The sequence below is a fragment of the Dama dama genome, chromosome 28, assembly GCF_033118175.1.
Source record: "Dama dama isolate Ldn47 chromosome 28, ASM3311817v1, whole genome shotgun sequence".
In the NCBI taxonomy this organism is placed as follows: Eukaryota; Metazoa; Chordata; class Mammalia; order Artiodactyla; family Cervidae; genus Dama; species Dama dama.
In genome coordinates this window covers 35,298,228-35,310,576 of record NC_083708.1, presented here as the reverse complement: position 1 = coordinate 35,310,576, position 12,349 = coordinate 35,298,228, and the positions used below count along the sequence as shown (strand labels likewise).

The window sequence follows — 12,349 nt, the reverse complement described above, 5'->3', positions numbered from 1 at the left end:
TCCAAAACTAGATACTTTCAAAATCCAGATTAATCCAGAAATTAATACCATTTTCTAACTTCACATTTGAGTCTTCTTGAACTAATTAGGCACTGTGTAACAGTACTGATGAATATGGTTATACTAATACTATAATTTAAAGTTACTCTATGAATTATAAATTATCAGAACAAAAGAAAGAAATTTAAATTTAAAGTAACATTTTATTCATTATTTGACCTTTTTGGAAATTCCACTGCATCCTTTGGAGAAAACTTTTTAATTAGACTACTTATGATAAAACCAAGCTCTAAAGCTAAAAATTAATAAACACATGCAGTTGAATACTTTGGGCACTCTAAAGTGGGTATCTTAAGTATGAATGTCAATGTATAGAAGTTTATTGGTATACAAAAAAAAAATGTGAGCAGTGTTCACTTGATAATGGACCCCATCCTCCAACCCACTCTAGTATTCTTGTCTGGAGAATTCCATGGACATGACTGAGCGACTAACACACACCACCTTCCACGTCCACATATTCTGGTCTTAAGACAATAAAAATGAACATAGGAAAACACTTGCCAGAAGAGCTGGTACAAACAGTACTGGATCTGATCCCACTCCTATTATATTATTCCCTCCTCTTTTTACCTTTAGTCTATGTTTTCTTTCTTTTATACCTAGTCATCATCTATGAATCTACATAATTCACTTGTTATAATTATTTTTTATAGTCTACATGTTGTAAGAGAAGGCCATATTTTGCTCATTGATGCATCTTAAGTCCTAGGATGGCCTGGTACTCACTCATTATTACCAAATATTTGTTGAATGAATGAAGAAATAGTTTGTAGTAGAATAAAATGCATCTAGATATGGGTCTTGATTTTCAGCTAAAATCTCAGTGCTACACATAAAAAAACCCCATCAAGCCAATACAGCTGACAAAGTTCATATTGGACTTGGCTGGACATTTACTTTTTCTGCTATAAAAAAATCAGTCACTGAATCTGGCAGTGTTGAGCAGGCACGATGAAAATGTAGCTGTCATCGGATGGTGCACATGTACCTTACTCACTAAAGAAAAGCAATTAATGAAAGAGCAAAGTGAACTCCCTGAGTATCTGTATGAAGTTAGAAGAGCTCATGGTTGTCAAGTAGTGACTCTGACACCCATCAAATCTATTTGACTTAATCCAACTTGATAAAACTGCCATCTAAAATTTTCATATTCGAAAGATGAGGCCAATATCTTAGTAACCTACATTACAATAATGTGGTTTACATAATTTACTTTGAATTTATTCCAGATATGATTATTCTAATACTAGCAGAAAAAAGATTCTAATAGAGCAATCTTTACTTTTTCAAAGTAAGGAAATTTTGAGCCATATGGTTGAAGTAGAAGCCAAGTGAGAAAGAAACTAAATTGGAGACAACGTATGCAAATTAGAAAAATTGTGCCATCTAGAAAAAAATGCTACTCTAAAATATAATAGCTTATTAAAATTTTTTTTGAATATTTTACTCCTTTTGTTTTAATAGGACTGTCACATGCTGGCATACACATGGCATTTCTTTAAAATTTTAGGTCAGAAAAAATAAGCTTTTTTCCCGTCATAATTTTTCATGCTCTGCAAAGTTTGCCATCACAAATCACTATTGCATTTATTATAAATAGGTATTACAGTAGGAAAGCAATTCAACTGTATTCCATTTCACTGAGAAGCTAAGTGGCTTTGCAATATAACTAAGTTGAGTTAATGGGACTATGCTTAAAGGATGTGTTAACCTGGAACTGAAGTTACCTAGCTGTTTCTACTCAACTTAGGAGTCTGGAAAATGCAGCCAGGAAACCTGTTGTGAGCAGGATAGGAAAATTATTATAATCTACATTCCTAAATTGAATGAGAATTTTTGCTCAGCAGAAACCTCTTGACTGCAAAAACTCTGAAATTATACCCTGCTGTTAAGAATACCTGTTGGGGTGGGGGGAATTCAAACATCCCACTTTTCTTCAAATCAAACAAGTATAATGTATACATTTACAGTCTTAGTGAAAGCTATCTTTCTTTTCACAAAGAGAAGCAACTTGTAACACTTTTTGTTGAAAATGAATAAAATGGTAGATAATCAAGTACTTAATTCTTGGTTAATAGGTAGCTTTAATTATCTTTGATATCAAAACTTTCTCTTGAAAATAAATTTCAGTATACATGTTTTACATTATAATATAGAAGGTGACATTCTTTCATTTTAGTCCAGCACCTAAAATATGGACTATTGATATTTCTTGGGATATTTTTAGAAGTTTGTCTGCTGAACAAACTCTTATTGTAGCCCTTGCTTAAAGTCATTATTTACTCCTAATTGTATGTCTTTATTATGTATTACCTTGCCACAAAAGGTCTGTCTGGTCAAGGCTATGGTTTTTCCAGTGGTCATGTATGGATATGAGAGTTAGACTGTGAAGAAAGCTGAGCACCGAAAAATTGATGCTTTTGAACTGTGGTGTTGGAGAAGACTCTTGAGAGTCCCTTGGACTGCAAGGAGATCCAACCAGTCCATCCTAAAGGAGATTGGTCCTGGGTGTGCATTGGAAGGACTGATGCTGAAGCTGAAATTCCAGTACTTTGGCCACCTCATGTGAAGAGTTGACTCATTGGAAAAGACCCTGATGCTGGGAGGGATTGGGGGCAGGAGGAGAAGTGGATGACAGAGGATGAGATGGCTGGATGGCATCACCAACTCGATGGACATGAGTTTGAGTAGACTCCAGGAGTTGGTGATGGACAGGAAGGCCTGGCGTGCTGCGATTCATGGGGTCACAAAGGGTCGGACACGACTGAGCGACTGAACTGAACTGAGCTGATTATGTATTACACATCAGCATTCACAGAAAGCTTCTCTTTAGTTTTAGTTAATACCTTTCACCCTAAACATCACTGTTTCTGATATTAAGATTCTACTTCCTAATTTCTTTAGATTGTATTTGTCTAGTACACCTTTAAATTTTTTTTAGTATCATTTTAATGGACTAGATAAACAATTGGATATGTGTACTGGGTTGTGAGGCAATTTCTATTTTTACACAATCCAGTGTCAAAAAGACTTGAAATCTACTGATATAGACAGATAGACTGTGATATCCTATGTATTTCATTGAAGCAAAAATCCCATTAGCCACAATTGTTTTCAAACAATTAGAAACATGCCATCAGAAAACTATCAAACATCAGGAGAAATAGAAGTTTGAATTGAATATCCAAAGGGTAATTGTGAAAGTGAAGAGAAAATGTTATTTTTATCAATCTTAAAGTAGTAAGTGCCAACAACTACCATAATGGTAGACTGACCATAAAGCTCTGAAAGGAGATTCCTTATGGAATTTGCAGGGTTCTGTGTAGTGTGGTGAAGTGTGACTCATCTCAATACCCAGCACCAGCAATTGATATTGCGTGACTCTGCTACCTTCACCTTTCCATCTGCTCCCTGTTGTATTATAGTAAAAATCCAATTTATCGTTAACACATAGGGTCAGTCTCCAGGCCCTTGTTTTCTTCATTATCCCCTCTAACCAGTTAAGAGTTCAAGTTTTGGTAATTCTTCCTTCAAAAGATGTACTGCATCTATGTCTTTCTCTTTCCACTTCCCTTCTCACTGCTTGTCCAGACTATTGCTTTAACAGCCTGTCCATCCCCTTTACTCCACCTATCCTTTCACATTCAAATTTTTGAAAAACTTTGCTTTTGTTGTATCCTGCTATCTGTATAGATAGAATTTGGTTCTGCACTGTGATCCAGTCTGAAAATATTTTGTTAAAAAAAAAATCCACGTGCTTCTTTCCATTTATCAATATGAAAGATAGGACAACCTATGTTGTCATAATATTTTCAAGCTTCTATCAAAGATTTTAAAGTCTTAAAAGACTTTCAATTTATGATGTTTTCTTTGCTTAGTATATGCATGTAATTTCTTAAGAATACTTATTAGAGTACACATTTTCCTCTAATTTATAACTATAGAAAAAGCAGCATTTCTCCTCTCATTCTTTGCCACCTAAAGTTGAGTGTTAATATGATTTTTCTTAATGTCTTTTTTCTAGCTTATATTTTTATGACTTGTCAGCTTTAAAGAGTATCTACTGATTCATAGATATTGCAAATAAAGCGGTCAACTAACTTTATGCACCAATTTCTTTCTGCTGTGTCCTTCTAATTTTGTCAGTTACTTTAGTTCTATATGACATTATAGTTTTTTGCTCTATTTTGTGTCACCCTAAACTCCGTATTTGTTTTAGAATTAAATGCATTCCATGCTCATAAGCAATCCTTTTGCAGCAGTGTCTATAGTAATCTCTTGGTTTGATGGAGTTTGTCCTTTAATAGTTGCTTCAAGAAGGGCTCAACAATATTTGCTGAATTCTACTATGTCCAGAATATGTGCCTCTAACTTTTACACCTTGAAGCCAGTTTCGCAGATCATAAAATCCTTGGTAGCCCTTTTCTTTTCCTGTAATGATGGTGAATTCACGATCTCTCAAGGCACCCTATTTCACTGTTGAATATCTCAATTGTTACTAGGTGGGTTTCACTTTGTTGTTAAGTTTTGCCAAAATTGATTTCTTTGTAAATTTCTAACAGAGTAACCTACAACTTATTCTACATAGACTCTCCCAATCTCTCTCTTTTCCAGAATAAAAGTAACAAGTCGTTGTAGGAAAGTTCTCCAGAGTACCTTTTCAGTTCAGTTCAGTTCAGTTGCTCTGTCATGTCTGACTCTTTGCAACGCCATGAATTGCAGCACACCAGGCCTCCCTGTCCCAGACCTAATAATCTGTTTACTAACTTAGCTCAAGTCATTGCATTTTCCTTGCCTTCTCTGTGCCTTCCTCATCATGCTCGTGCTCAGTCACTTAGTCGTGTCCAGCTCTTTGCAACCTCATGGGCTGTAACCCTCCAGGCTCTTCTGTCCATGGGATTTTCCAGGCAAGAATACTGGAGTGGGTTGCCATTTCCTCCTCCATGGGTTCTTCCTGACTGAGGGATTGAACTCACGTCTCCTGTGTCTCCTGCCTTGGCAGACAGCTTTTTTATCACTGACCCACCTAGGAAGCTGCATCTTCCCCATAACACTCTTTTAAAGCAAGTCAGACTTATTTTAGAGCGACAACTGGGATCATCTGGTACAAAGGCATCACTTCAGGAAGAAAAAACAGGCCCAGGGAGAGGTAAAGATATTTTCCCAAGGTCAGTCCACTACCAGGAAACTGAGTCTGACTTTGAATCCTAGTGAACCCCAAGCAAACATTCTTCACATTTCATGAGTCTTTCAAAAATACAATGATCAGTTTTCATGTGTGTGGTGAGAACATTTAAGATATCTCCTCTTACTTAGGTGAGGTGATGAATGTGCTAACTAACCTTATCATGGTAATCATGGTATCATGGTAACTGTATTATATAAAAGTATCAAATCATCACATTGTGCATCTTAAGCTTACACAATGTTATATGTCAATTACATTTCTATACAGCTGGAAAAAATACAATGATCAAAAATATTTCATAAGATATGAAATGATAATTACAAGCAGACATTAGGTAATTTCCCTCATGTGGCAGGACATATTTCATTTCTTATTCTAACTATGCATGAAATGACACAATATATAGAATAGCTATATTGGAGAATTTAGAGTAGGTTTGCTGTTCATTTACATAAATTTTCACTTTCATTTCTGTTTCTTGAAACTGACAAACTTCAGATAAATGCAGATTTCATTTTCCTACTGTAAACTCTCTAAACCATCATTTTGAAATTAAATTACACAGCTTATGCTTAAAACATAAGGGCCAGATTCTATCTTTAAATATACCACCCACTCTCTAACAGCAGAATTTGGCCCTAAAAACCCATTAACAAATATTGTCATTAAACTAAAGAGCTAATTACTTTGGATTCAAACAGAATGAACAAAATCATAGGCCAACTGCAGCTGGTAGTAATAATAATAAGACTAACCGTATGTTACACTGGAGATTTAAAGAACAAAGACATATTAACACTAATGTAACCAAATATATAAAATTATCTTCCAAATGGAGCAAGCTATTATAGTTAGAAAATTCTTGAAAACAAATTGGAATTACATGATACAGAAATAGGGACTATTTTAAGAAATTAATGTCATAATTCAAAAATTTCAGTGTTTAGTGAGAAGAAAAACTTGAGAAATTTATCTTCTGCAATATTCCACAAAGTAAGAATTACATCTAAAATTCATTTAGACCTAATTGGAAGTAAATATTCTCACATTCAAATCAGCTTAATACTACAAGATGCAAGCACCTTGTTTAAAGGCTATTTTAGAGAACCGTTAGCAGGGCTATCTTACAGTTCTGTAGAAGTGAACTTCCCAGATAACTAAATATTCTCTCAGACCTTAAAAATATGCTAAAATTACTGTAGTATGATATACTTTAGAAAAAGTTTTATAAATCCTGAGGAGCAATAAAAAGCAACCATAATTTCATCAATTGATCATAACCATGAATAATGTTATGATGCAGATCATTTCAATTTTCTTCCTATGCATTGTAGTATTTCTTAATAAAAATGAGAACCACATTACAACATGGTTTATAATTTGTTGTTTCCATTTACAATATGAGTATTTTGCCACATTAATAACTTCACTTTTGCTACATAAATTTAAATGACCTTCCAATTTCTTAAACTGAGAATAATAAACACATTTTAATTATCCTGGACATCTCACAAATATCATTACTACACTGTTTCATAATAACACTAATACTCCCCAGAGATTCTTATATATTTGAATCTCCTTTCTCCTATACCGAATGGTCTCAGATGGCTCTACTGTTCTAAAGCTCAATGCCTCTTTCAGTTCTTTTTCTCTCTCAATATCAGACTTCCAGATACAGATAGGCCAGCCTGAAATAAACCTACATCTGCTACTTTCATTTCTAGATTAATGTCATGGTAGATTATCTACTGACAACTAAAATAATTCATGATTTCAAGTTGAATTATAAGTACCCAGGTACTTTCTTCACTTCTTCAAACTTCATTTTCTCATACAAGAAATAAATATTACAAAATATTGCCTAGTTTCTTCTTGTTAATAAGTCATACCTGACCAGACTGATGTTTACTGTTCTTTTGTATTAAGCTTTTTACCAGTAAATTTGGCAGTACACGAAGGGACTAGGCTAGAAGATCTCAATGCTCCATTTTTGCTCTAAAACTTTATGCTTCTCTAAAGTTTCTGTAATTTACTCTTATTGTCTATTTTACTTCACGAGTATGGAGGTTGTTTCACTAAGATTCCCTAAAATTACATTGTAAGTTTTCTTTACGGAGTCACAATTTAAGATAAATACACCAATGATAATGAATGTGACTCATTTGAAGACATAATTCCATTCTTTCTCCACAAAAGGGTGAAAGAATAGTTTCTATTTTTTTGAAACAGAAGTATTATAGAAGATCTACACTAAAAACTTCATGAAATCTTATTGGAGACTCTGTTGACCTTAAACTTATGTACTACATATTTAAGAATTTTTATCATCTTGTTTACTACAAATTTTAGAACTTTATCATCAGATGGCAATCTTATTATTGAGGACAGTTCTGACAGAAAATGTACATGAAAATTCATCATTATAGTTAAAACAATTCTGCAAATCTTTTGTTTTAGTTACTTTAAGTATTAATTTATTTCATTTTATTATTAAAAAAATTTTATTGAAGTATAGTTAATTTACAATGTTGTGTCAGCTTTTGGTGTGTAGTGAGATGATTCAGTTTTATATATATATTTTAAACTTTTATTTTGCTTTATTTTATGCATATGACTATACTAATTTTCTTTGTGTGATATTAATAAATAACATGCATAGCTAACTTGAGTTATAGGGGCACACTTTTTTTGATTAAAGTTTATTCTTGCCTTTTGATATTTTATGGAAAAGAAAATCTATACAATATGAATAAGTTCACACAAAGACTAACAGAAAATAGCAGTAAGTCTGAAATTCAATGGATTTTGATTAAAAACTTCATTCTTCACTATAAAAATATCATACTGAATCTTTAAAAAATCATCACAATTTAAGGTCTGAATACGTCCATACCAATCACTTCTTTTACTGAAATAAAAAGCAAATCTTTTATAAACTTAAAATTGCAAGTAATAAAGATGAAGTTGCTAAATGAAATACAGAAACAGAAATAAAGTGATATGCAATAAACATACATGTACCCTGTTATAAATACAGCAAATACTTTTTAAGGTTTAAGCCGCAGAGGAAAAAAGAGTAGCTAAAGGCATATTACGCAGATCTGTTCTTTTGAATTCTAAGGCTGAGTTTTCAAAATGAAGAGAAAAAGACAAACCCTCAAAAAAAGAAAAGAAAGAAATATTTAGCCAGCCTCAGCAGTGGTTCATTATCATCTAGATATTTCTTAGAATTAGATCCATAAACATCTGAATAAACCAAAACATTATGTGGAACAGAGAAACAGCTGAAGAGAGCAATGCTAGGACTGTCACTCTAAAGGAGAGATAGGAACATCTGGGAATTAGCACATCATACTAAATTGGAAAAAAAAAAAAAAAGAATATTAGAAAGGATTAATAATTCAATTTGGGGGGGGGTCAAAAAAGGAATACTAATTTAGCACTAATTTAAAGTATGCTTTCCTTATTTCCAGTAGGAAACAAGCAATATAAAATCCCTTTTAATGTAGTTTGAAAATTAGAAGTACATTGTTTTAAATGCTAATTTCTCTGTTTCTTAAAGGTCTAAGATCCATCTTCATCAGGATCATCTGAGAGTGAGTAGCTGTAAAAAATGCAAATTGCTGGACCATAGTGAATCTTTCTGTGAAATATGCCCAGGAATCAGCATTTTAAAAACTTCCTTCTCCCCTCATTTAACTCTTATGCATATTAAAATTTGAGAACCACTGTATGCCATGCTTTTTTGTGTGAAACTGATTTCAGATATCAAGATAACCACTGTGCCATACTTGTATTTATATTTATATGATGTATAAAACTTTTAAACTTTGTATTTTATTTCTTTTTTTTGCTGTAGAACTAACTACACACAACTAGCTATTTTTCCTTATATTCAATTATTTCCTTTACTTTTGTATATTTTTAAAAAATAGATTTAATTTGCACTTTTTGATGTATTTAAGATTTACATAAGAATGTGAGTTACTTCCAAAGTTCTCTTACCTTCAAATCCTTATGCTTATTTGGTAAGTTCGGAACATATATGATGAAAATTTTCAAGAATATATGCAGTGGATCCTCTGTTTAATTTCCGAGTGTATCAAGGCTGGCTAAGGAGACTCCTGAGGTGGACGCCAGAAACGCCATTGAGAAGGGGAGACAACACCGAAGCCTCTGGGTTCCTGATGATCTCTGAACAGAATAGAAAAACAAGTAGTCGGTCACCTGAAATTCATGGAGAATCTGCTATGGAGAAGGTTATTTTCAGTAAACTAGCAGTGTTACTAAATTTAAACTTGGCCTGGGTTTGCTGCTCCCTGATTTAGCACAGTTGTCATTTAAAATTTCATGTCATTGTGAAGTCAGAATTGCATGATGCTCTTGCCTGCAGAGGATTCTGGTTGAATTCATACTGCTTTAATTGACTATTTTTCTAAACACTGCATCAAGTGATATAATTACTAATTTATGATATGCAGGTGCTACATTTTGGTGCTGAATTTTCTTTCTAAGTCAAGGCTGATGAGGCCTTTTTAAAATATATTATTTTGCGAGACTCTATCACACCTCATAAAAGATAAGACATGATACATTCACTAAATCCCTATGGAATCATTTAGTACTTTTGCTATATTTTACTACACATGGATAATGCTTCCCAAGATAATTCCACATAAATAAAAATAATATCCTTTGTAGTCAATATATGTTGCCTACTTAGGGAAGCCAAAATTCCAGCTTCTTTACTGCATGAGTTAAACAGATGATAGTAGTAGCTAATGGAAAAAGAGAGTGAAAGATCCATTTTTGAAATTGGAAATTAATTATGCAGATATTGTCCGAAAGGGTAGAGAAGGCATCATGTATGGAGAAATACAAAGTCAAATACAAGATAAGAGTGTAATACATATGTAAGCACAGAGCACACTGTAGAATGATGGGTTTTCATGGTAGAATTACTGTTTGGTCACCCAGAAAACATTCCCAACTTTCTTGCTATGATTTACAAAATAGAGAACAAAAAATCAAATGTTCATTCTGGTCTCCCTTACTGCTAAGAGTGGTCATGTGACCCCGTTCTGGCCCATGAACTATAAGAAGTACACTGGGAAAGAAAACCAGGCAGTAATTTGCTTTATTGATAAATAGAAAGATTTCTGTTCCTCTGCTCTTTACCACACAGTTGCTTGCCTTGAATGAGGCCACAATACTTGGAGACAGAGCAGTCATCTGGTCACAATGATATAAAACATAGGAAAATCCAGAGAAATACAAAGATATCAGCCCTGTTACTGACAAGCAGCTGAACCAACACTACTAACTTCTTCCTTTGAAATTGTACTTGTTTAAACCACTGGGTATTCTGTTGCTTACTAACACTCATTGTAAGTTGACAAAATGCTATAAAAAACATTTGCTAAGCAGGCAAGTAATCTGTAAGTTCTCATTCAGTGGAGTGAAGGGCAGGTTTCATTCTGAGTTTGGAACTTGCCTTCTTGGAAAGTTGTGCGTGTGGGGAGTAATAGGTCACAGTTCAGTTCAGCTCAGTCACTCAGTTGTGTCCGACTCTTTGCGACCCCAATCACGGCACGTCAGGCCTCCCTGTCCATCACAAACTCCTGGAGTCTGCCCAAACTAATGTCCATTGAGTTGGTGATGCCATCCAGCCATCTCATCCTCTGTCGTCCCCTTCTCCTCCTGCCCCCAATCGTTCCCAGCATCAGGGTATTTTCCAATGAGTCAACTCTTCACATGAGGTGGCCAGAGTATTGGAGTTTCAGCTTCAACATCAGTCCTTCCAATGAACACCCAGGACTGATCTCCTTTAGGATGGACTGGTTGGATCGCCTTGCAGTCCAAGGGACTCTCAAGAGTCTTCTCCAACACCACAGTTCAAAAGCATCAATTCTTTGGCACTCAGCTTTCTTCACTGTCCAACTCTCACATCCATACATGATCACTGGAAAAACCATAGCCTTGACTAGACAGACCTTTGTTGGCAAAGTAATGTCTCTGTTTTTAAATATGCTATCTATGTTGGTCATAACTTTCCTTCCAAGGAGTAAGTGTCTTTTAATTTCATGGCTGAAATCACCATCTGTACTGATTTTGGAGTCCAAGAAAATAAAGTCTGACACTGTTCCCACTGTTTCCCATCTATTTCCCATGAAGTGATAGGACCAGATGCCATGATCTTCATTTTCTGAATGTTGAGCTTTAAGCCAACTTTTTCACTCTCTTCTTTCACTTTCATCAAGAGGCTTTTTAGTTCCTCTTCACTTTCTGCCATAAGTGTGGTGTCATCTGCATATCTGAGGTTATTGATATTTCTCCCAGAAATCTTGATTCCAGCTTGTGCTTCTTCCAGCCCAGAGTTTCTCATGATGTACTCTGCATATAAGTTAAATAAGCAGGGTGACAATATACAGCCTTGACATACTCCTTTACCTATTTGGAACCAGTCTGTTCTTCCATGTCCAGTTCTAACTATTGCTTCCTGATCTGAATGTAGGTTTCTTAAGAGGCAGGTCAGGTGGTCTGGTATTCCCATCTCTTTCAGAATTTTCCACAGCTTACTGTGATCCACACAGTCAAAGGCTTTGGCATAGTCAACAAAGCAGAAATAGATGTTTTTCTGGAATTCTCTTGCTTTTTCTAGAAGAACAGGTGCTTGGAGCTGGTGCACTGGGATGACCCAGAACGATGGGATGAGGAGGGATGTGGGAGGGGGGTTCAGGATGGGGGACACATGTACACCCATGGCAGATTCATGTCAATGTATGACAAAACCACTACAATATTGTAAAGTAATTAGCCTCCAATTAAAATAAATAAATTTATTTTAAAAAAAGAAAGAAAGAAAAGCCTAGCTCAGAGCTAAGACTAAAAGAAAAGGGTCAAGTATTATGGTCAAAGAAAGGATTCCATTTTTGCCTCTGTGCCAAAGTTATCACCTTATTCGCAATCTCAGTGGAAGATTTTGAAGTTGCACCATAAAGTTTATTCTTACTATCTTGCTAAGTCCTATGGATTCTTCATCTGAAATACTGTCATATCCATTACTTCATTACTGTCTTCCTTTCATCAACATTT

General features: G+C 34.6%; 1 protein-coding gene across 1 annotated transcript in view; it reads right to left on the bottom strand.

Moving 5' to 3' along the window:
• HS3ST5 (heparan sulfate-glucosamine 3-sulfotransferase 5) overlaps positions 1-12,349 on the bottom strand; it is a 294,459-nt gene that overhangs the window by 172,718 nt on the left and 109,392 nt on the right. The window contains exon 2 of the mRNA XM_061131516.1: positions 9,260-9,448. The gene's annotated coding sequence lies outside the window, so the exon portion shown is untranslated. The remainder of the gene's footprint in view (positions 1-9,259; positions 9,449-12,349) is intronic.